The sequence below is a fragment of the Thermobia domestica genome, chromosome 16, assembly GCF_964235325.1.
Source record: "Thermobia domestica chromosome 16, izTheDome1.hap1.1, whole genome shotgun sequence".
Classification (NCBI taxonomy): domain Eukaryota; kingdom Metazoa; phylum Arthropoda; class Insecta; order Zygentoma; family Lepismatidae; genus Thermobia; species Thermobia domestica.
Window position 1 is genome coordinate 69795800 of NC_137469.1, and position 25439 is coordinate 69821238.

General features: G+C 34.4%; 1 protein-coding gene across 4 annotated transcripts in view; it reads right to left on the bottom strand.

The window, feature by feature from the left end:
* Positions 1 to 25439, bottom strand: part of LOC145673137 (ferric reductase 1) — a 209094-nt gene that overhangs the window by 110235 nt on the left and 73420 nt on the right. For 2 of the 4 annotated variants that reach the window (XM_081742547.1, XM_081742545.1), the window contains exon 2: positions 14281 to 14345. The gene's annotated coding sequence lies outside the window, so the exon portion shown is untranslated. Of the gene's footprint in view, positions 1 to 14267; positions 14346 to 25439 lie in introns of all 4 variants that reach the window. The other 2 variants (XM_081742550.1, XM_081742548.1) reach the window with 1 other exon arrangement.

Here is a 25439-nt window from a genome sequence, read left to right on the forward strand (position 1 = left end):
ACTGTGAGCTACGTGCTCCTTACTATCTTATTATTTTTTTATATATAGAAAATTTAGTGACAATATTGAAGTTTATCTCAAAATATGTTCAGTGACAGGTGACATGTGAAAGTGAAGGAAGGACTGACCACAAAATGCAGAAAATCGGAACTTAAAAAAAAAAATGCTGAATTGTTTTCTTTTTCCTGTAATTATTCGTTAATACATTCTTTAAGTTATGATTCGATCAGCATTCCTTAGATTTCATACTCCGCTTGCATGTCTATTTTTATTACAAGTAAACGACGCAGACGTCTCTCCCGTTATCGGGCAATGCGTTCGTTGAACGATCACAAAAATCAAGGAATTATGGTTTTATTTCAGAAATAGAGTCTTTAACTAGTATTTCTCGGCTATAAAGACACACTGACTTCTAATACCAAGGTGACTATACTGCTGCCAAAATGTCTTGAGCCGTGGCAAATATGCGAACTAAAGCTCACACCCACGGTTCAGCCAATAAGGGTTCAGCTGTTACTAAGTGAGACAGCCTTAGCCAAAGGGAGTGGAATTCCGATAGCAGCGCTCGGAACGGAAGACTAGGTGTCAAGTCAATGTGGTATATCTATAGATGCAGATGCTTAATAGATTAATTCTGCATCTGCTTAATAGATATATATTACTCTTAAAACAAAGAAAATTAAATTAAAAATTTTCAGTTTTCCGTTCCGCGATTATGCCGTGTACGCTGAGAGAGACTGTGATAAGAAATTAATGAAATTGTGAAATGAAGGAAGTGTGAGTAAATGGAAGAACCACGAGAAAACCCACGCACACGGAGTAATAAGAAATTGCACATAAATCAGATTATGTCAATATGTCAAAATATCCGTGTCGACATCCAAGAATTGTTACACTGTAAAATAAAAACCAATGAACTTCATATATGTATTCTGTCCTTATGTTAAATGAAATACCACTTAACAGACAAAATTCCAGTAATTTTGATTTCGAAGAACAAAAGGAAGAAGAAGAGAATGACAAGGAAGAACGAAAGTGAGTATTGCTTCCTCTTCTGATACCGGATGTAATATACCAGCGTTGTCATCCTCCATGTTAGAAACTACGCAAAAACTTTCACCTTCCAAAATGGAATACAAGAACTCAACATAAGAGAAATATTATTATTATTATTATTATTATTATTATTATTATTAATAATAATAATAATACAAGTCTATACGAGTGGATATGAAGTTTGAAACCGATGGAAGGACAGATGATCATAGCTCTGTCAATGTAAGATCAATGTCCGTAAGGTCAATGTAAAAATGTCAATCGAGTCTTCTCTCTCTTACCATTTTTATTATTTAACAAAGCAATAATATTTAACTGATGAAAACAATACAAAGGATCACGCGAAATGCATTTATGACTGAATCTATGCTGGTAGCTTAAGCGATTATTATTATATGCCCTCACATCCAAAGTACGAGGAGTGATCAGAAAGTAAGGTAACGAAGCTTGCACTGAAACGTATACATACTACTTCATACAACCAATACAGCCAACAGAAAGTACCTACATTACGTTATTTTGAGACAGTTTTTACATCGTTAGAGTCACTTGTCGCATGATGAGTTTGAAGATTCCCTCCTGGTGAAAATCTTGTCTTTGAGAGTTCAGCCACGTTGTCACGAACTGTTTCATCTCCTTGTCTAAAGTGGACCGACGGCCTCCTAGGTGCTCCTTCAAATGCAGGAACAGGTGAAAGTCGCTTGAAGCGAGGTCCGGGCTGCAGAGAGGATAGTCCATGATATACCAAGGGAACTGCTTCAACAGCATGGTGGTCTTCCGGGCTGTATGCGGGCATACATTTTTACTTTCGACACAATTCTGCGACATGCTGACGAGACATTAATTACAGTCTCTACATACGCCTCTACCAGTTGCCAGTGAATTTCTGTCGCGGTTACTTGTTACACCCAAACAAATCGAATAACTGAGCGGACTTCTTTGCGAGACCAGTTTTCCAAACGAGTCGCCATTTGCATTTAACTATAACAAGCGCCGTAGGTGGTGGGCGGCTGAAACTCTGCATAGTTGCTAACTCCATGTATTAAAATTACCGCACACTCCTCATTCCTGTGTAACACACGAAATTCCAGAAATATTGGCCTTGTAACCTTAGTATGTGATTTTCTCTTGTATGTGAGGTTTTAATTTTACCAACATTTTTTGAATGAATTTTAACCAAAACATCTTATATATAAGGTTAAACTGGTGTCAATAACACTACTCTAGGCTCTATATAACCTCTCATATCCCAAGTATGTGAGGTTTTAACGTAACCAACATTTTTTACGGTTTAACCAAAAAAATCTTATATTAGGGGTAAAACTAATGCCAAACAACAAAAATGCTCTAGGCTTCAAACCTTCTCCTACCCCAAGTATGTGGGATGTATACGTACCTTCCCATACCCCCAAGTACGTAAGGTTTTAACCTCTCCGAAAGTTTCAGGGTTTAGTCACAAAATTGTTAACCTCTGGGAAACATCTGTTTGGCATCAGTTTAAGGTTGGTTTAAAGAGACAAGTTTTACCGATAGATGGTACTACAGTCTTCGTATCTCTCCCATGTATTCTTTATCTTTCACGAAAATTCACGATTTCTCTTACAAATTTCAACTTACAGACTTCAAATTTTTAGAAAAGGAACTTCATAATCTATCGAAGGCAATAATCCGTGCCGATTTTTTATTTAAAATTTTCCTCACTGTTGAAATGGCTTGATTATTCAAATGGATATTCAAATCTTTAACAATGAAACTGTTTCAACAATGAAGAAAATTCTAAATAAAAAATCGTCATGGATTGTTCCCTTTAATAAGTTATGAAGTTCCTTCTCTAAAAATTTGAAGTCTCTAGGTTGAAATTTTTAAAGAAATTGTAAACTTTCGTGAAAGGTAAAAAATACATGAGAGAGAGGAAGACTGTAGTGACATCTATCAGCAAAACTTGTCCCTTTACACTAACCTTAAACAACAATAACAATACTCTAGGCTTTAATCTCGAATATGTAAAGTTTTAACCTCATCAATATTTTCCAGGTATAACCAAAAGTCTTAATCTTTAAAAAAAAATCTTTTAACCTTTTAAAAAATAAATACATTTTAACATTTAAAAAATTACTTCAGCTCATATTTAGGATATTGAACCCACCGTATAAGTGACCGTTACTTGTAGATATGTTAACGAATTCACTTCATTAACAAGCTCAGCCGAGATAATCGCACTCTAGCTGTCTATTGCAGAAAAACAGAATTCAAAAACACAAACTTACAAGGTCTACTAGCGTAGTCCTAATAAACTGTCGTAGACAGTAAAAAAGGATCACATCTTTGAAGTTTCAATTTCGTCCGGTAGATGTCAACCCGTTGGAGGATATCTGCTGCCATCTAACGGCGCAATGTGTAACTTCTACTGCTTTTGTATCGATAGTAGGAAATGGGATATTGATAGCTACAGTTAAAGTCATGGTTACCCGTTAAAAAGTTGACGGATTTACTGCATTAACGAATTCGACCGAGATAATCGATCTATCGATCTACCTATTTATTACCAACAAAAGAATTCAATAATCCGCTTCCATTCAATAACTTATTGTGTGGAGTAACGAATATACATACTAACAACACAATATTATAATTTCCTACTTTTGGTGTTAAAAATTAGTCAATAATAAAGGAGTAGATTACTTTCCTCTCTTTGTATTAAAAGTATACATAGAATTTCCTTTCAAAAAACCGAATATTGCTTACGAAAGCTATCAAAGAACATTTGTTTTAGATTGCCAGGGGTGGGGTAGGAGATAAGTTTACCTCTCTCATTCTCAACTGTTTTCGAACTCAATGGGGATGATTGGGGAACCTCAGAAACGTATGTGCCATACTAAACAATATTGAATATTTTATTTACAAAAGTTACTGTGGAGCATATTTTTTGAATTGGAATAAGTCCATCCCTTTATTTTCTGCTGATTTTTAACCCATTGCGTCCCCTTGGCAACTTCAGTTGCCACGGTGATTTTTCGCCATAGCGCAGAAACTTATGGATTGGCATTGCTAGTTTTAACCGCGAAGTAACTTCGGGGTCTGTTTCGTAATAGCTTTGTTGCGTTTTCTTTGTATGATATATTTACGCAAAGTTAGCGCTGTTTTTTGGGGTACAATCAATTTTGAGGAGAAAGACTCAACTGGATTGATTTGAAAGACTCCATAAGGAAGGATTGAAGGTCTGTAAAGAAAGGATTCATTTGATTTTAATAGTTATGTTTATGCAGTGTATTTTCTCCCAGAAAACTGTAACTTTTCAAAATGTCCCCTTTTTTTGAACATGTATGTGCGTGTTGGCAACTTAAGTTTCCGGGCTAAAAAACAAGAAAAAAATATTTTTCAAAAATGTTCTAATATCTATTTTAGAGTACTATTAGGACCAAATAGGCGAAAAGAAACTTTTCAAAATACCAGTGGGGAATTCTGGGCACTAATGGGTTAACTATCAAGTGTAATCATTGGAATGACTCAAAAGGAAATATAAAAGGAAATCCGCAACATATTACTTCAAAAACAATATATATATTATTTATGAAAATTATCGAGCAAATTATTGTTTAATGGCAGGGAGTAGGGGGGCAATTCACCTTCCTTCTTAATTCTCTTGCTTCGTTTTAAAGTGTGTTATCGGTAAGCCCGAGCGAAAATATACATTATATTACATCACAATAAAGTAACTTTGGCAAAACTTTTAGAGGTAAATTATTTTACATTATTTAAATATGGTAAAAGTTATACAGGTAAATTACTTTCTTAATTTAATTATGGTAATTTCGAAATTCGGGGAACTTACGCTTTTGTGCCCACTCACCCTTGACCAATTTCAATCGCAATAGATATGGTAACAGTGTAAGCTGATATTATAAACCTTAAATATGTTTCTTCTGCCTATATCAAAATATTGCGTTATATGGCTTGTGAATACATTTACTTACGTTTTAATTAATGTTAGTATGGAAGCTAGCTATCCAAAGTGTTACGCTGTTTATTTGAGGTATTTTTACCTATGATCTGTATGCAATATTTCAACGAAAGGGCAACAAATGATTGTGATTTCGGTTTATGATTTCATAATTTCTTAAAGCTAATGGTTAATAATGTGACACAGAAATTCCCGTTTTAGTACAGAAATTCCCAAGTCTCTATTTGAAGCAGGATTATATTAGGCAAGGCGAGAATTCCCATTTCACCTGAAATGACGGAAATTCTTATCTTAGGGAAATCAGTGGCTGATAGGCCGTTAGGCAAGATGGGTACCCAATTATTCTGAAGAACATACACATGAGGCAGAAAACAAAGATTTAATTTAAATTGAAGTAATACTTTCTTGGTTTTTACACTTTTCGTATTTTATAAGGATTTTCTATATTACTTAGGTGATATTTTAAAGTTTTAAACTTGTTTCTTGGTATTCATAATGAAAACAAATTAAATTTGAATGAATTGTAAATACAGGTAGATCTCGATCAACATGGTTTTTCATAGTGCGGACGTTTTTAGAAACTAATTAACCACGGTATGCAAGGTATTCTGTATAATCATATGAAACAGACTGTTCTAATAGAACATGTATGTATTTTGCAGCATAAAAACAAAAAATATGTACTTTTTTTTTAAAAAAAAGCAGAAAAAATTAAAAAAATAATTTATTTCTATTATCCGTAATTTTTTGAAGTCATGCCAAGCCAAACAACTTACAAATTAATGCCTAATACACGGTAAAATTATTTCGACGATGATTTTATGAGGCATTAATGTTTGGCTTGGCATGACTTCAAAAAAAATAGATAATCCTAATAAAATATTTTCTCTTTTTAACGTTTTATTGTTTTCTGCATTTTAGTGCTTTTTCTAAGTCTGTTCCTAAGTTCTTTTTTTTTTTTTTTCGCCATTTTCGATATCCAGTGAAGTATTGATATTCGGACAAAAGTCAAGCAAGACTGACATGTTAGTAATCATTACCATCGCCAATGTCCTCAACCATGACCAAAAAAAAAGTGTTAAAATAATTTGGAGAAAGCTGGCTACAAAATGTTCTCAGAGTTCCCTCGTGTCTAAGCGGCTAGCGTAGCCCACGCGCCTTTGGGGTAAGAGATCCGGGTTCGATTCCCGGCGGCAGCTCATGTGGTTCGGATCCCATGTTAAGGTATAGGTCAATTTCTCATATAGCTTCGATGCTAAAAGGAACACTAAACTCAAAATTAAATTCTCAACCCTTCTTATGCATGCAAAACACACCTTACTTTGTTCATTATCAGGTTACCGCACATCAGGATAAGTTTATCACGCGTTGCAGGATTTATTTATTAATTAGAAAAATTAAACAGATATATATATATACAGTGGCGGATCCAAGGGGAGGGCTATAGGGGCTATAGTCCCCCCCCCCCTTGACGCTCAAGTTTATACTGGATAAAATGGGTTTCAATCCTGCTTTACGCTGGATAGAACGGCAAACTATGGTTTAGCCCCTCCCTTGATCATATCCTGGATTTGCCTATATATATATATATATATATATATATATATATATATATATATATATATATACTAAAACTATGGCGGCAAACTATGGTTTAGTTCCTCCCTTGATCATATCCTGGATCAGCCACTGTATATATACTTATATGATGGAGGATTGATCAGAAAGTAAGGTTACAAAGCCTGCATTGAAACGTATACATATTTGATACAGCCAACAGATAGTACATACATTAGGTTATTTTTCGACAGTCGATATCGATTGAGGAATCTGTCGCATCGTGGGATGAGTTTGAAGATCTCCTCCTAGTAAAAATCCTGTCCTTGCGTGTTCACCCACGTTGTCACATAGTGTTTGACCTGTTCGTTGGAAGCGAAGCGACTGCCTCCTCCTAGGTGGTCCTTCAACTGCAGGAACAGGTGAGTCGCAATCCTCCTGTTGTCCTGAAACGGAGGGTTACGAGAGCTGTGTTCAAATCTGTTGATGCAGTGCTAGGCCAGCCACTGCGCTCCTCGTCGGTGACGCCGCGCAGTCTCTACCAGCTGCAAACTTTCGACACTCATATGTTTTGTATTCCACGTTAATCAGTAGGTCCCATCTCATAGCCTCGCTGCTGAAAGGGACGTTAATCAACTCAATCGTTTTGCGACATGCTGACGAGACATTACAGTCTCTCCGTAAAGCCGGTGAATTTCAGCCGCGGTTACGTTTCGCCCACAGAAATCGAATAACAGCGGCCTTCGCAATACCAGTTTTGTACACCAGTCGCCATTTGCGTTTACCTGCAACTAGCGATGTAGGTGGCTGAAATTCTGCACAGTTGCCAACTCCATGTATTACAATTACCGCACACTCCTCATTCCTCTATAACAGACGAAACTCCAGACATGTAGTTTCGCCTTGTAGCGTTAATTTCGGATCTTCCCTCCTTTCTATAAGCTTAGAACCATTTTTTTTTTGGTCTTAAAAAAAACATCTACGTATATTGTTTGTTACTTTCAATGATGTTAAAAACTGGCTAAATCTGGTAATACTTATCTAAAGAGGAAGGAAATACACTGTCAAATGAAAAAAAGAAAAACATTTCTGGGTTCTTTCCCTGAAGGTTCTTCAGTAACGACCTAATTTCCTCAATGCACTATTAAATCACAAAAGGAAATAAAAAGAGCGTCGACAATTACAAGGGAAGTCACACTAGAACAGTAGAGTACATTAACAATCCAAGATGTTCGATCGAAGGACGCTCTACATTCCAATCATAAATAGTTCACGCACTTTTTTTTTTCTTTGGTCTAAGAACAGAACACCTATTTTATGTAACTGCGAAAGAAACGAGGTCTTTGACAATAATAAAAAGTATAAATAGGTTAAAATACTTGTGTATATAAAACAGTAACAAAAAAAATTATAATGGGATTAAATGCCTGTGTGAAATCGGCCAAGGACTATCTGTCAACACACGAAGTAGTAAGTGAAGACATGTCACGCAAACATTAATAGCTTTTGGCTTCTTTCCTATCTTTTTTTCTTTCTTCGTTTTCTGTATTAATTTAAATGGCAATACGTCTCAACATGACGAATTCTGTAATTGCGTGTTTTCGGCTGTGTTTTTAACTTTCAAGTTATCATAAGAGTAAATATCAAACAAATCATCATCGGTACTTCGATACTAGGTCATTTACGACCAATTTGGAAAGCATCATATACATTCTTACATGTCGAATGAAATATATACACCGTATAACAGCGCAATTAACTCTCTTGCCACTAGACCTCGGCACTTACCGGTACAGCTAGACGGACAACGGACGAATATTCAGGAATATTACTTCTTGGGCGTGTGTGGAAACCATGAAACCACTCAAAACGTTGAAATTATGTATCCCTATCGTCGCTAGCAAGTTATTATATATGGATGTTCACCCCTCTATTTATTTATTTTTGCGTGTGCAGATTTAAAAACGTTAGGTCTACATATATTGAGACTACATTTCTATGCAATACGCTAAGGAAAGAGGGCTTTCATATTTGTTATCTACATCCAGGGTGGTTTAAACAGTGTTCGAATTAACAGGAGGTGGCGGGGAAATTCTCTCGTAAAAGATTATCCCCGGTTCATATCACAGAAATAACAATATCCTTGCCTGGGATAAATATTTCCCTCTTGTATAATTATATACCGACATTATACAAGCAATCCCTCCTCTCGTGCGGAAGTTTAATTCGAACACTGGGCTTACACATGACCAAAAGTCCTAATATGTTTTCTTCCAAAATTGCTCTCGATTTTTGTTATGCTAACTGAACACAGCATAATGATTCTTGTTAAAAATGTCCACTTATAGATCTGTGTGTGTTAGAGTAAAAATAATAATTGCGTAGAATTACTAGTAAATAAATATCTTCAGGTTTTACAATATATCCGACGTTTTTTATACAACAGAACACAAAATTTTAGATCTGAATCCAGTAGCCAGATCAGAGTTTGCCTGCGATTTGGCCATCACAAGCCTATCAGGAAACTAAAATATTTGGTCGCCAGAACGAGAAATTTCGCGCACTGGTCCACAGTCGAGGCACGTAACAAAAATGCGGTTTGGAATTCGAATACTAATCATTAGACACGATTTTTTGGTGACACGCGAAAAGTATCAGTTTTGTATGAAAATGTTGTGTAGCTAAAATATTTTCATTATTTGTTAGGCCATAAAACGCTCGCGATTAAACGCGACATTTTCTCGAATTAGCAAAATTTGCAACAAGCCAAGATATTCCACGAAATTTACGGAAAAGTTACAATTTTTCGACACTTTTACGATTTATTCATTACCATTTTTTGTCCCTTCTGCATACTTCACCGTGAGTAAACGCTACTAGTTCGTCATTTGTCTACAACAATGAAATATTGGACTGCCGGACGTCTGGCCCAATCCTCCCTCAGTTTGCTTTCTGGACTGCAACGAGTGTGTTCCCAGATTTGTCTCGTCTACTTCTGAACGGCAAAGCAACCGGTACAATGCCGAAAATCACAAGTTTTGATAGCGCACAAGAATTTAAAGATCATAGTTACTACGTCTTTGATGCACGTCAAAAACTAGTTATGTGTAAATTTTGTAATATTAGACTAAACTGGAAGCGACGCGATTCGTGTGTGAAGCACAATGAAAGAAAAAAATCACAAAAAGAAGTTGTTTCGTGTTACCGACTAAGAATAAACACCAGAAAATACTGGGGGAAAAAATGCTTACGTGTTATTTGCATAAGTAAACTGAATACATTTATTTTTTTCTATTAATGCTCTCCGTGAGCTCCAATTTTCTTATTCTTTAAATGACACATTTATTCAATGAGGAGTGTTATTTTTTAAAAACTCAAATGTTGTTTAATATAGTCATGCATGAGCTCATATCATGATGATTGATGAGTGGAAATTAAGGTAAAATAAAAGATAACTGATTGTAATTGCCAAGGAAAATAGTGTTCTTACATTGAATTTTTATTCACCAATTTTATCCCCCTTTGCGCATATTTTTATAACGAAATTACGAATTTTCATTTACTACAAAATTGTGCGTCTACTCATCACACACAAACAGTCTACAACTTGAATGAATTCGTAAATTTCGCATTTTTTCTTTTACAGAAACTCACTGGTTTACAGAAATTTACAATTATTTCAATCTGAAGCCCAATTATAAAATTCCATTAAAAACCTGAAGCACAGATAAAAGACATTTATTCACAAACTGTTAAACAGCCAACTTAATCGAGAAAAAAAAATCATTAATGAAGTTAAAATTACATGTAAGAAAAGAATCAAGGACACTTCTTTTCTGTACTGATGAAAGTACAAACTAATTACCTTCAGCACACTCCGACATGGAGAATTTACCCTTCATTAAAGAACATTATAAAATTTAATTCTAATGTTGATATATTTGAGAGCAAAGGGGTTAAAAAAAAAAAAAACTTTTAGTGATGTATATACATGGAATGAGTTAGGACACTGTAGTTGTAACGCCCTCAAATTAGCATTACGTGATGTAGAAGACAGTGTTACTCTGTTTGATAAGGAGTCTTGTTTCCATGAGGGATTCCTACACATGTATAATTATCAACCCTTTATATAAAGGTTACATATAGTATCACGCACAAAAGTTACCTGCTAATGAATTTATCTAGCTTATCCGTTTCAATTTGCCCAATTAACTTGGAAAAAGCAGGCGAGAAAATTTACGAATGCAAAATTACTATTATATATATATATACTAGCAGCGTTCACCCCGCTTCGCTGCGGTCACCCCGGAACGCAATAAACTTTGTTACTTAGATAATTTTTACTTTTTCGCTTTCAAGTGATATGATAAAAACCATAGAAGATTGCAGTAAATCTTAACATTATATCGCCTGTCATTTATGTTAACCCGCCCCGCTTCGCTGCGGTCATCCCGGTGCTGGCATATTGTAAAAGTGTCTGTAAAAATAAGCAAATCAATTAAAAAATTTTAAACAGAAGATTCAAGCTATTTTCCGCTGTATATCGCCTGTCATTTATGTTAACCCGCCGAGTGACATGGTCATGCGGGTTGCATATAAATACGTTTATTTTTACCTATGATGAACTAATAACAAAGGATTTGTACGTTATGGACACTTGAATGGTCAATTATCTCAAGACACTGGTAATTAAAAATTAAAGTGATATGATAAAAACCATCTAGGGTCCAAATCCTAATAACCCCCCAAAAATGAAAGAAATTGGTTCAGCCGTATTAGCGTGATGAGCGGACAAAATTTTGTACGTTCTCTTTTATATATATATATATATATATATATATATAAATATAAATAGATAGATAGATAGATAAACATTATGTACTTGCAATTAGCATATTTACAACAAGCACATAGTGAAGCTACGGCAGACTTCCGAAGCATTATTCAATAGTGTAATCGGCAGAGATAGATCTACCACTTCTGGTTGTAATAGAAAGACAAAATCAGGGATGGATCCTGTTGTTCAGATGCTAAGTCCAACTGTGAAAAAAGTAATCGCTAACTCTTGCCGCTTTTGCTCTAAGAAGGTCAAAAATTGAGACAGGGAGTCGAAGCAGGTTTCTGCACTTTCTGGTTTTAAACAATATAGAACCTCTTCTTACGGCACTCAATCCATACATTTTTTTAAATAGAAAAAAAAAGCAGAAACGCTCCTCGCTATCTATTAGTTTTTTTCTATTTTTATCAGTATAGAAACCGGAAGTCAGATTTCTACTACTTCCGGTCTGAACAGAGGGATAAGGACGGAAACTAAACCTATTCCTGGAACGCTGAATCCATATCAAGTCGTCGTTTCTCGCTATCTTTTTGTTTCTTTTTGGTGTTCTATGGAGTTAATATTAAAACCGGAAGTTCTAACACATTTCTATATAGGTTATTCCGGTTCCAATTAAGGAAAATGAGTGGAGACGCTGAATCTACCAGCACTTTCGGGTAGCAAGTATTGATTTCGATGGATCCAAAACAGAGAGCGATAAAAGGCCAATCTGGTTGCAATGATGTGAAAAGATTTTGGGCGAGATGGCTGAAATTCAGCTCAAATGTAGAAGATACTGTGTAGATTAAATATATTTCAAAAGTAAACTGTCCTAAAATGGATGGAACATAGTCAAAAAGCACGAAACATTAAAGTCAATGGAAAATCAATGAAAAACAAATAATTCCTTCACTTATCCCAGAAACCAAAAGAGGAAGATGGTTGAAATACAAACCAAATGTAGAACAGACTATGTAGATTCTATATTCCAAAATCAAATTGTCCTAAAATGGATGGAACATAGTAAAAACACGAAACGTGAACATAAAAGTCAATGGAAAATCAATTTAAAAAATGAAGTTGCCCACAGTATCTCAAAAACTATAATAAGGAGATGGCTAATTAAAGGCTTATCGCAAAGACATAGTGAAGAGCTTAAAAACGATGTATAGCATGTAAGGTAAATATGGATAGAACATTGTCAAAAGTCAAGTTGTTTGAGTAAAATATATAATGATTAATTATAGGCATTTCCTACGAATTACCCAGGACGCCCTACGCAGAGGTTACGTGCTTGAAATATCTCGCATCTGGGATTTAGAATTTCCAGACTCGATTTAGCACGTAACGTGATTTTTGACCTGATCACGTGACAGTCTGGTCCTTATGGCAAACCAGATGGGCCCTTACTTTATGATATAGATTCAAACATAGATTACAACTTCCCCTACATATGCATATCTAATCAAACCGGAAGACATAGAAACTTATTTCGATTTTCAACACTGATTACCATAGAGCATGAATTGTAATAGCGAGAAGCTATTTATTATTATTATTATTATTATTATTATTATTATTATTATTATTATTATTATTATTATCTATATATATAAAAGAGAACGTACAAATCCTTTGTTAGCTCATCACGCTAATACGGCTGAACCAATTTCTTTCATTTTTGGGGGGTTATTAAGATTTGGACCCTAGATGGTTTTTATCATATCACTTTAATTTTCAATTACCAGTGTCTTGAGATAATTGACCATTCAAGTGTCCATAACGTACAAATCCTTTGTTATTAGTTCATCATAGGTAAATCTAACCGTATTTATATGCAACCCACATGACCGTGTCACTCGGCGGGTTAACATAAATGACAGGCGATATAATGTTAACATTTACTCCAATCTTCTATGGTTTTTATCATATCACTTGAAAGCGAAAAAGTAAAAATTATCTAAGTAACAAAGTTTATTGCGTTCCGGGGTGACCCCAGCGAAGCGGGGTGAACGCTGCTAGTTATTATTATTATTATGGATTCAGCTTCCTAAAAATAGGCCCCATTTGCGTTCTTATCTTTCTATTAAAATCAGTATTGGTAGAAATCTAACACCCGAATATTGAATACCCATAGTTTGAAAGTCTACAGTAGCTCCATAGTGTGAAATGAAAGCCACTTGTTGCCAAAGGCGGGAGAGACTCAGTTTCAATTCCCGGTGGGAGCATACAGGGTTCGCACCCCACTTTAAGCTGTAGATGCATGTCTAATATAGCCTTGGTGTTGAACAGAACACTAAACTCCAAATCAACCAACTAAGAAACCCATTTTTTGTTCTTAAAACTCATCAGAATCCGGCGCTTTCTTCCAACTTTGCCATATTTACACCATGTTTCAATACTACATCATAGACAAAAGACAGCTTCTTAAATAGACCTATATTTCGAGCTGCACTTTATTCTTAGAACGTGAATAAATTTACCGTTAGACAAAAAAAAAAAAGAGCTACCGTTATGCCTGAAATTAGTTGAAAACTGGGAAATCCAGAATTATTAGTTTGTTATCGCTTTTTAACAAGCAAAAGACACAGGATATATCATCAACTGCTCTACATAGATTTATTATGCATACAAGTTTTCTTTGTCAACGTTTTAATATATTACAAGGGAAAAACGTAGTAGCATTTACTTTCGTTAAAAGAAATTTAGCTCCTGGATTACACACGTCTTAATTTACAGTGATTAATTGTGAAACAAACACAAACACACATTGTGCACATGTTAACGTAACAACAAGAAGAAACGACAGAAAAAGATATTTTACATGTGATAACATAATAAACCGTGGGTAAGCTGAAATAATATAGACATACGTACATGAAAAACTTACAGTTTGAGTAGCTACTGTGTCTGCCAATAGTTTCCAAGGTTCCGATTATGCAAATATTAGTGAGCCTGAAAGAAAAGTAACGATAATTATTACTTATTAATTCATTTAACATTTAAATAATTTTAAATAATCACTTACATGGAGTAATAATTATAGAAAATGCCAAATTATGATATACCTATAATATTGTAGGTATTTATTTACATTATACTGATGGTGGTATTTCCTGCTTCAATATATGCGTAACCACTTTCACAAATTAAAAAAAAAAGAAAAGAAAAAGAAAAAGGAAGAAAAAACGTGTCAAGTTAGTGTAACGTAAACAACTTTCGGTTACGGCTTCGCAACTTACAAATGCATCAAGCATACATTGCACACACACAAAAAAGACATACATGCTTAATATAATATGACAGTGAGAGAGAGAAAGAAAGAAAGAAAGAAAGAAAGAAAGAAAGAAAGAAAGAGAGAGAGAGAGAGAGAGAGAGAGAGAGAGAAACAAGTATGTCAATATGGGAAGCCTCAATGAATTTTATTTCTTGCACAGCAAAACTTTCGTGGAGGCAGTAGCAGATCTATTCCCCCCCTTAGTATCTAGCCGGGAGGGCATACGCCCCTTAGTTTTTAAAGTGACAAAAATAATTGAAGCTATTTATATATTTTTGAAAGTTTATAGTAAACGCATCTATCATAGTCTGGGTTCTGGTTGGTCCCCCAGTTTTTACCTTTTCTAGATCCGCCTCTGTGTCGAGGGGCTTGATAAAAATTACTTTTTCTTGTTGAAGGGTGTCTGTATATTTCATTTAGAAATTGATTTAGTTAGTTTTATTATAATTTATCACCAAAATTCCACAATAGGTATTAACGTTTAACGAAAAGAAAAAATATGTGAAAAGATATGGCACGATAACAATTGATAGATCTCGTTGATCTGAACAAAATGATATGGGTGAGTATTTCCAATGTAAATCATGTGCAGTTCTCGAGAAAGTCGATCTTAAAAAAAAAAAGTTTGTAAACCTAAAAGTTGGTATTGTACAGTAAGCACGCAACCTATTAAAATGAAACCCATTCTGAAGTATACACTAAGTTTTTCATTATGACACACAGTTAATGAGATATAGCCCAGTATACGGTAGGGTTAATGGGATATAGCCCAATACACGGCATAGTTAATGAGATATAACCCAATATATGGTATGGTTAATGAGATATAGCCCAATATACGGTATGGTTAATGAGATATAGCCCAATATACGGTATGGTTAATGAGATATAGCCCAGTATACGGTATGGTTAATGAGAAAATAAAAATTAAATCTTTCAGTTTTACGTTCCGCTGTTATGCCCGGTAGGTTAAAGAAGACGGTGATTATGAAAAATGAATGAAATGGTGGAATGAAGAAAGTGGGAGGAAACGGGAGAACCCCGAGAAAACCCACGAGCACCGTGTTTGTCCAACACAAAGTCCACACGGCGCGAGCTGAGATCGAACCAGGGACCCCAAGCATGGAGATGAACGCTCTACCACTGAGCCACCGCGCCCTCTACAATTAATGAGATATAGCCCAGTATACTTTATGGTGAATGAGATATAGCCCAGTATAGACCATATGGTTAATTAGATATACTATATATATCACGAAACTATGATTAACTTCAATTATTTTTTGTATTGTCCATAAATGAGACATATTACATGTAATTTTCGAGAATATCGAGAGAGAAAAATATGGCGCTAAAAAGCATGGCGTTAGTTGATAATACTTGAAACTGATAGTATTTCTGTTTGTTTATATAAAAAAAACATACTATTAAGCCCAGATTGTATCACTTATTTGTAGTCTTCAAACAGCGTCACACATACTCCAGATCAATAATTATGTTTAAATAATGGGCAAAAGCTCTTCATTAAACTTTTAACACATTTTTTAAAAGCAAATATATCTTTATGTAAACTTATTAAATACTAACATTGTGAACCGTGGGAGAGGAGGAAATACTTGACAGATACCGAAATATGATCTGCAATGTAATGTACTGACCACATATTACGCTCCTAGAAATCTATATGGTTGTGGTCTATAATACCAGCATTTTTTAATTATTTTTTTAACAAGGATTCATCTTATACATCATTAATGATACAGTTATATCTAGTTCTACATAGAACTATTATAATTGGCCACGACCACCATTAAAATTCAATCTTCTGACGTTTAAGATCTTATATATTCAAAGAAGGATCTAGCCGGGGCCTAGGCCCCCCAGTTTTTGAGTAACAAAAATAATTTTAGCTATTATTTATATATTTTTGAAAGTTTATAGTAAACTCATGATGATATACCTATCATACTCTGGATTCTGGCTGTCTCACCAAGTTTTTACCTTCTACACACGCCACTGAATACATCTGAATGTAATTAAACGAAAAAAAAATATCGATTTCTTCACTTTATAGATAAAACTACTATTTCAACTTCTAGAGCGATATAGTTTCTTCACCTTTAATTTCCAAGAAAAATAAAGTTACCGAAATTTTTTTCTTCCAAATAAGCTATTTATAAATAGTATTTTCAGAAAGGGAACATGAAGCCATAATCGGCTATTCTCTTTCCTTTAAATGCCCCTACAGTATTTGTTCGCTCTCTTGATACTGCTTATAAAATATATATATATATATATATATATATATATATATATATATATATATATATATATATATATATATATATATATATATATATATATATATATATATATATATAGGCCCTATATATATAATCTGAAGCAACGGTGGGGTGGAGGGACTGTATCTTTTATTATGAGAAAAACATCCTCCTACAATTACAGCGAAACATTCCTTCTAGATAAAAATGTTTGTTAAGCATCATTTTTTTTTTCTTTCTTCAGTAGTCAACATCCCATAAGCTCACAACTTTCTCACTAGAACTGGGACACAGATTACATCATAGTTGCATTTTTCTTTTTTTCCTGGCTCTGTTCATTTAAAAAAAATGTTCGTGTATATTCTTCTACACTCACCTCCGCGCTTCGCTGTGTAGGTTGGTTTGGTGATGAGCTTGAAAAACCTACGAAAATGACAAGGAACTTCATTGTTTACCGCCAACACTGTCAAGGAAACGAGTGATTACTATCAGCATTTGCTCATCTCATCATGGAATCTCGTGAAGAGCGATTAAATTTCTTAGAATCAGACACATATAGCAATTCATGTGAAGGATTAAAAAAAAAAAAATCCTTGGAAACTCAAATGAAGACGAGGCAGTAGTGGCGTCAGAATAGAAGTTAAGGTGGAATAGGAAAATTACTGACACTTTTGATGTAACTCATACTGGGTACCTACAGGGTGGCCCCAAAATAGGTATACACCCTGCATTGATCAAGTATAACATTCTAGTTTATGGGTTTATTTGCTTGGGCTCTTCCGAGCTTAATATATAAGTAAAAACACATTAAGAACTAATAGAGAAACTAAGTCTACCTGATGGGTAACAATAAGAAATGATATAAAATTCAATGACCTGATCAGTACGGTACTGTACACCTACTTTTGGGCCACCCTGTATATTTCAAAATTAGTAGTAACACCTAGTCCCAAACAAAAAGTAGTAGTTCACCAGCCTGGGGGTCATGAATGATTAACCAGGAGGGCACTGACTACGAAAGAAAATTTTCTTCTCCGAACAATTTTGGTTTCGAAGTATAGAAGGATTGACGTACGTGATGTCGAAAATGATTTACATATTAAACACACAGTAGACTCCAGCCGAGCACACCGGATAGGACGATCATTTTCCTCACTTCTTGCCCCACCTTTACAATTGAAAACTTTTTATACCAAAATCAGCTCCTATTCATATTTTCTGACGTCTTACTCGGGACCAATACTTTATAAATGTTTGTTAAGTGCTGTACTAAGCGCTTTAAAAATTTATTACAAAAAAAGGAAACTCAAGAACAAAATTATTATACATATTTTAATATAAATTTTGTAATGTCTAACTTAACTGCAGAGAAACAAAATAATGATGTCCACTGTGCAGTATGAAAAAATACAATTTTAACCTTTTGGCATACACAGCCATCTATGAGACGACCGGGCTCATTACAGCCGGCTGCGATACTGACTTTTTCTTGTAGCTCTAGCATACTGTCAACATATGAAATGACCTTAACAACCATTAAAAAAAAGAAGAAACGATCTTTCGAATCGTATATCAAACCTCGTATGCCAAGGGGTTAAAATAAACACACAGACATAATTCTTTTTTTGAAAAAGAAATATGTGATATAGCTTATTTTAATGCTCATTGATAAATTATTACACAAAATCTGAAAAGGTAGGAAGAACTTCGAATTTAAGAGAAACTTCTATGTGTTTCACAAAATTAATTCGAAACAGGTAACGTGCATCTCTTTGTGGCAAACGCGTGTGATTTTTGTGCATGTGGTCCCGCTTTCCATTCGTGATCAAAGCCTGACTCATACAAATCTGAGTAGTGATTTGCCTTTAGGATTGCTCACCAGTCTTGCCAACCTGATCACAAGATAATTTTAAGTACTATGTACGATAATATCTGTTTTGTCGCAAAATTATCGTATCTTTTGTTTCCACCCTCAATGCCAAGCATTAATATAATAATAATAATAATAATAATAATAATAATAATAATAATAATAGTTAACGAACATTTACAGCTAAGGACTATATTTAACAATCTGCGTAGGAAACAAGATCGAAGCTACCAGTCTATAGAAAATATAATCTGATTTTCTTTCCACACTTTATATGTTTACCTGTGAAAATGTATCTACATTAAGTAGTTAGTAATTACCCGTTCTTGATTGGTTTTCTGTGTACGTGATAGTGGTCCCTGGTTTGATTACATATGAGATCACGTGTCTGCTTTGACTTAGTAGTGCATTGAATCAATTTTACAATACGTTTCATCTCACACAATCTAACTAACTAATAGTATAACGTAAAAATATTTGAATTATTACCCGATTAACTTTAATTTACCTGCATTATTTGTCTTCTGAAGACGTTGGTCGTCTTTTTAATGTTTTGAGTAATTTTGTGACATCTCGTATTCATATTCTTTCTCACGCAATAATATTATATATATATATATATATATATATATATATATATATATATATATATATATATATATATATATATATATATATATATATATATATATATATAGAATTTCAAATAACTGATGAATTATCTTTAGTTCTTACCAGGATTTGTTAAATTATCGTATATTTTCCTATTATCGTACATCAGCTATCGTACATGTTGACAACACTGTTGCGCACGAACCAAGGCAATTTTAGTGACGTGAGGGAGCTCTTCCAATAGAAATATTTTTGGAACGACACCCCCTCAACTTGAATCTTGTGCGCATTTCTCCGGGAAGGTACTCCTTATACCAAAAATGAAAGGGAAAAAAAGTTCCAATAAACATAGGTCGTAAAACTACTCCTTTTAGTGTTACAAACCGTGGAAAACACGAAAAATTACTTTTTAACGCTCTAGTTTGAAAACTATGCGGCCTATCGCAAGTGGATAAAAAGACTACACAGGAAGTAGTATGGCCTCTATCTAAATATCTACTTTTTACAATTCTCTGGTACTAGTGAAATGAATGTTTAGTTAATGCTTAAAAGTGTATCCCCGTAGCCTAACTTCCACTACACAGTTCATTGTGCTGGTATGGGAGGCGTCTAAAGCTAGGTTGCAAGAATCTTGTAGCTGCCATTTGAGAAAAAAAAAAAATCTTGCAACCCTATAATATTTCCCCATGTAAACACACTCTTGAAAGGGACATGCAACAATATTTTCATCTTGCAAGGAGTCAAACCGTGTGCAACTTTCTGCGTCATCTTGCTTCCTACCTGCTATCGCCCTTCCACTGACAAAGAAAAAAAAATAGTTTCACCGCTTCCGAAACGACATATTCTTCACTATTTGTCCACTAGAGTGCAGTGCTGCATAGGTGGGCTTTCAGAAAATTTGTACTGGGTAAACAGTAAATAGAAAGATGGGATTGCAAGATTTTTTTGGTGACAGCTACAAGATTCTTGCAGCATGGCAACCTAGATTGAGATTTAGATAGAGTGCATATTAGTTGCTGTGTAATTCAGGCGAGCTAGAGATTTTTAGAAAGTGATTTTTCGCATTTTTCGCAGTGTATGACTGAAAGGATACGTTTTTCAATCCATGTTCACTGGAACATTTTTTTATTTGTATACTGAATTCCATTTGGAGATGAAGGACAAACTCCAACGTGAATAATAATAATAATAATAATAATAATAATAATAATAATAATAATAATAATAATAATAATAATAATAATAATAATAATAATAATAATAATAATAATAGAAAAATTAACTTGATAGCAACGTTAATTAATTTGCTCGATATAGTCTTCTTCCATTAAATTAACAATAAAAAAAATATTATCCTTCATAATTAGCTATTTTGAAGAAGAAAAAAATGATAGGCCAGCTTCAGCCAGTACCTGTGCAAACTTTTATACTGCTTCCAAATTTAATGTTATTACCCGGAACCCTATAAGTATTCTTATATATCGGTGTATCAATCGGAGTCGAGGAGGTTCCATGCAAATGACATCAAGAACTATTTCAATAATAGTTTTTCTTCTTCCTTGTACATACGTGAAAAGTCGTGAAGAGAAATTATACTTGGGAAATAATAATTTGATAGAAAATTCAAACTTGCGCAAACAGTACCATTTGTTTGATAACAAAACGGTAATAAAATTATATGACTACAATAAGAGTCTCCACCGATACGGTACTTTTCGTTTCAAAAGACAAGAGAGATGTAATATTTCATTTTATTAAAAAGGATGAAAGATTACACCATGCATATACACAGATGGACAGTAATATTCCATATCTGTAAAAGCTTGAAAAAAAAAATTCAATGGGCCACAAAGCTAACGGTGTTAGAAAATGCCAGATTTTCCATCAACACACTTTTTGACTTACTGCGGGCTACATACGGTCATTGGCCTTTCCAATAGTAAAGCTGTTGTTCTGGAGGAAGAAAGAAAAAAAAATGAACAATCCTATCGTCTCAATTGGTCCTTGCCAATTTAGGCAGAGCATCTGACAGCCCTAGGGTGTTTGTATGGTAATTGTTCTCTGTTTGCGGTGTATAGGTTCTGAAGTTAACTCGTCTTCGTTCCCATGTTTTCTTTCTTTTCTTTTGGTATGAAAGAAGACGCTGACTTTTAAGTCACGATTTTTGCCACCAAAATATATTAAGGAAAACAGCTTTTTAACCGTGAAACAGGAGATGAAATCTTAATGATATATATATACAGGAAAATATTTTACGTCTTTTACGGTTATGTACTGCAAAAATATTAGTGTCTCTTATTTAAATAGAATGTTGAAAAGTTTCAAGTGTTTCAGTTACGATGCCATAGTTGTATAATACAGTGAAACCTGTCAACTTGGCCACCTCTCTAAGTTGGCCACCTGCTTATCTTGGCCTAGTTCGTCTTGAACCTGCATTTTCCCATAAGACATTCGTTACTTACTACTCTATAAGTTGGCCACCTGTCTATCTTGGAAGTTGGCCACTCTGAAGCAATGTTTACCCTATGATTATAATGATAAATTTACCTGCGTATCTTGGCCACGAAAAATACAGTTTTGTTATTTTTCTTAACTCTTTCGAATTCCCATATGAGAGGCAGATGTTCTGTATTTGTGACTGGACACAAAGAATCATAGATTCGCACGATTTGTTCTTGGAGGTCAATGGCCAGAACACTACCCTCAGAAAGGGGTGGTGAAGGAAGATGTGAATAAGAAAAATCACGTACAGGAATTCAGGAAATGGTTGTACGTATTTGTTTATCCTGTCTGTTTTGGTAAAACCATTAGCTATATCAACTCCTCTCATCAGTGGGGAGCTTTAGTAATTCCGGAAAATTCTCAAGGTCAAAACTAACCATCTCAGTTGTCAACTATTGGGACCTGTCGGCTTGTCAAAAGATAGCGGAGTTTTTGAGATATGAATGCCCTCAAGATTTTCTCAAAACATCTTTTTGCTCCGAGGGAAACACTTCTAGCTCATTAACAAGAGGTAGTTAACTACAATATTAGAATGTGCATATCTGCCAAAAAAATAAATAAATAAATAAATAAATAAATAAATAAAAATAAAACAAATACGTCTAGAATGAACCACCATTCAGTAACAAGTGAAAAGAAGTCATATAAATTGCATATGAATTTCTTAATTTGTAACTTAGCTTTTCTTGTTTTCAACCTGAATAACCCAGTGTGCTATAATATTAATTTCAATAAACTGTGTACATACACTTTTATTTCATGGTTGTTTGTGTTATTCTGTTTTCAATCCGAATAATCCAATGTACCAGACTAGGTTTCAGGAAGAGAAAGGTATGCACATATATTAAACATGCTATCAAGGGCGCCGATCCTGGGGTGACTGAGGGGCCCCGGGCCCCCCAAAGCTCATGTGGCCCCTATTTTATTTATGAGTATACAATATTTGGTACCGGTATAATTTGAGTGCAATTTCTCCTAAAATCTTCATATATATACCTTCTGCATCTGAATGCCTCCCCCCCCATTTACAGAGATATCGGCGCTCTTGCATACTATAGTAATATTTTCTAGTACTGTATATTTTTATGATTACTCTATATACATTATTTATAAGTAGCTGTCGTGCCACTGCTTATTAAAATTTTACACTCAAGTAATACTAGAAATCCTGTTCTAAAAATACACAAATCATACTTATTTTCTGTAAGTTGGCCACCTGTCTAAGTTGGCCACTTTTCAATGGAACCGATAGTGGCCAACATAGACAGGTTTCACTGTATAGTTTTACTTTATATTTTGTATCGCTGTTGTTGCTAACGAGACGGGAAATAAGGTTGTCTCGTCTCGATTCTCGAATACTTTTTTTTTATCTCGTCTATTCTCGAAAAAGATTTTGTCGTTTCGTTTTGTTCGTCTTGTTGTACTAAATTTATGCACTAATATTTTCTTAATTTCATCTAGGAGTTACCATCAGAGGAGAGAAAGACAGAAAGAAAAAGAAAGAAAACTTGTAACAACATTTAAACTATATTCTATGCTTACAAGAATCATGAAATTTCTCGTCGTCTCGTCTCGAAAATGAAATGAGATGAGATTGTCATGTTCCTCGTCTCGTAGACAACAGTAAGTGTTGCAAACGCTACAAGTTAACTTGAATTACGTTTAAGGGAAGCATCAATCCTTTATACGTATAAAGTAACAGCCTGAAAGGTTAGTAGGTGACAACTTTAATGCATCTAATTACCTGGATTATATAACGTTTGCTTTCTTTTACTTTCTCTTTACAACAAATTTGATCGACAGAGATATGGTACAGTCCGCAGCAAAAAAAATCTGCAACATCAGCATGTAAGTTCATTGTGAAACGACGAAGTCTTTTGTCGATCCCAAAATAAGTGTGCATGGGAGGACGTCGAGGTTTGTCCTGACGTGATTCGTGCCACTTAGACGTTATACTGATTACCTGCGCTGTTTGTCCACGCATACGGTGTTTGTCCACCACAAAGTTTACCTGCGCGAGCTGGGATCGAACCAAGGATCCCACGCACCAGAGGTGAACGCTCTACCACTGAGCCATGGCGACCACCGAAATTATTATTTCTGTCAACTAATACGTTAATATAAAATAAGAAATTGTACTAATTTGAAAAATAATTATTTCAGAAATAAAAGGAAACAAAAAATAGAATTTCAAATGTGGCGCTAACGTCGCATCATTACACAGCGAGATCTTGCGAGACTCAGAGCATTTATATATAATCATCACTATCATCTTCATAGGTATTCTACCATTATTGGCAGGTCACTTGCTGCAACTGAAGTTTCCATTCTCCACGGTCTTCCGCTAAAATCTTCGTCGTTCACGTACGATTTCTGTTTTGATATCGTCCATTAATTGTAGTCTTCTTCGCCTTCTCCCTCGTTTTCTACCATCATCAAAACTAACATCTGGCACCTACGTCGTTACTAATCTAGAGGGCTCATAATTACAATATGAATGACGAATACAGAAATTCTCCCTCTGCATGTCTTGCATCTTAGATACCATGCTAAATCGGACACTTTCCATGGTTACGCACAGGTGTCCAAGCTTATAGAAGGAATTTATTACTTTTATTTACCCTTAATTTTTACGTTATATATATATATATATATATATATATATATATATATATATATATATATATATATATATATATATATATATATATATATATTCATTTTATGTATGATGATAGGATAACGTTACACCGTAACAGTAATAAATTAACGAATCTTCGTTTATTAAAAATGTATTTCTATCATTTTAAGTGACTTTAACTGACCTTGTTAAGACGCTCGACTAACTGTAGAGTAATGACGTTACACACAGCGGAAGTATTACATTTTTGAAAGTTTTACTTGCTTTGCATTCGTATAGTGGAACGTACTGGTTGTACTTTTTTTTTCTTTAACAGGAATGCTTTCCCTAAATTGAAATTTACGCATATTTAGTCAAGTGTACTAGACCTTGGACAAAGCTCGTGTTGCTTGATTTATTAAGCGTATATATATTTTATTTAGAGTATCTGATAGTACTTATAGGTGGTTCAAATATGTGCAGTATATTACAAAATACACAGTTACACACGTGACTATGAATCACTGTTGTGTAATTCTTATCTCGCAAATTTCTACATGTTAACATATTTTAGAGGTGGGCGCCCTCCTACGGCTGAAACTTACGAAATATGACCTTATCCTCAGAAACCCTCAATGATGCGCGAAATTGAGGTTAAGAAGTGTGAGATTTATAATTGTTCGTGAGTTATAATTTCATGTAGACACGATGCATACGTAATAGTACTAATTATTTCATAAATTACAACCAAACAGTTGTGAAATTATCGAGGGAAAAAAACTTATTAAAATTACAATTCACGGAAATCTGATATTAAAAATGTTGATTAACATTACAAAAAAAAATGTATTCAATGACCCACGGTTGCGTCCTATAGGCAAAGGAA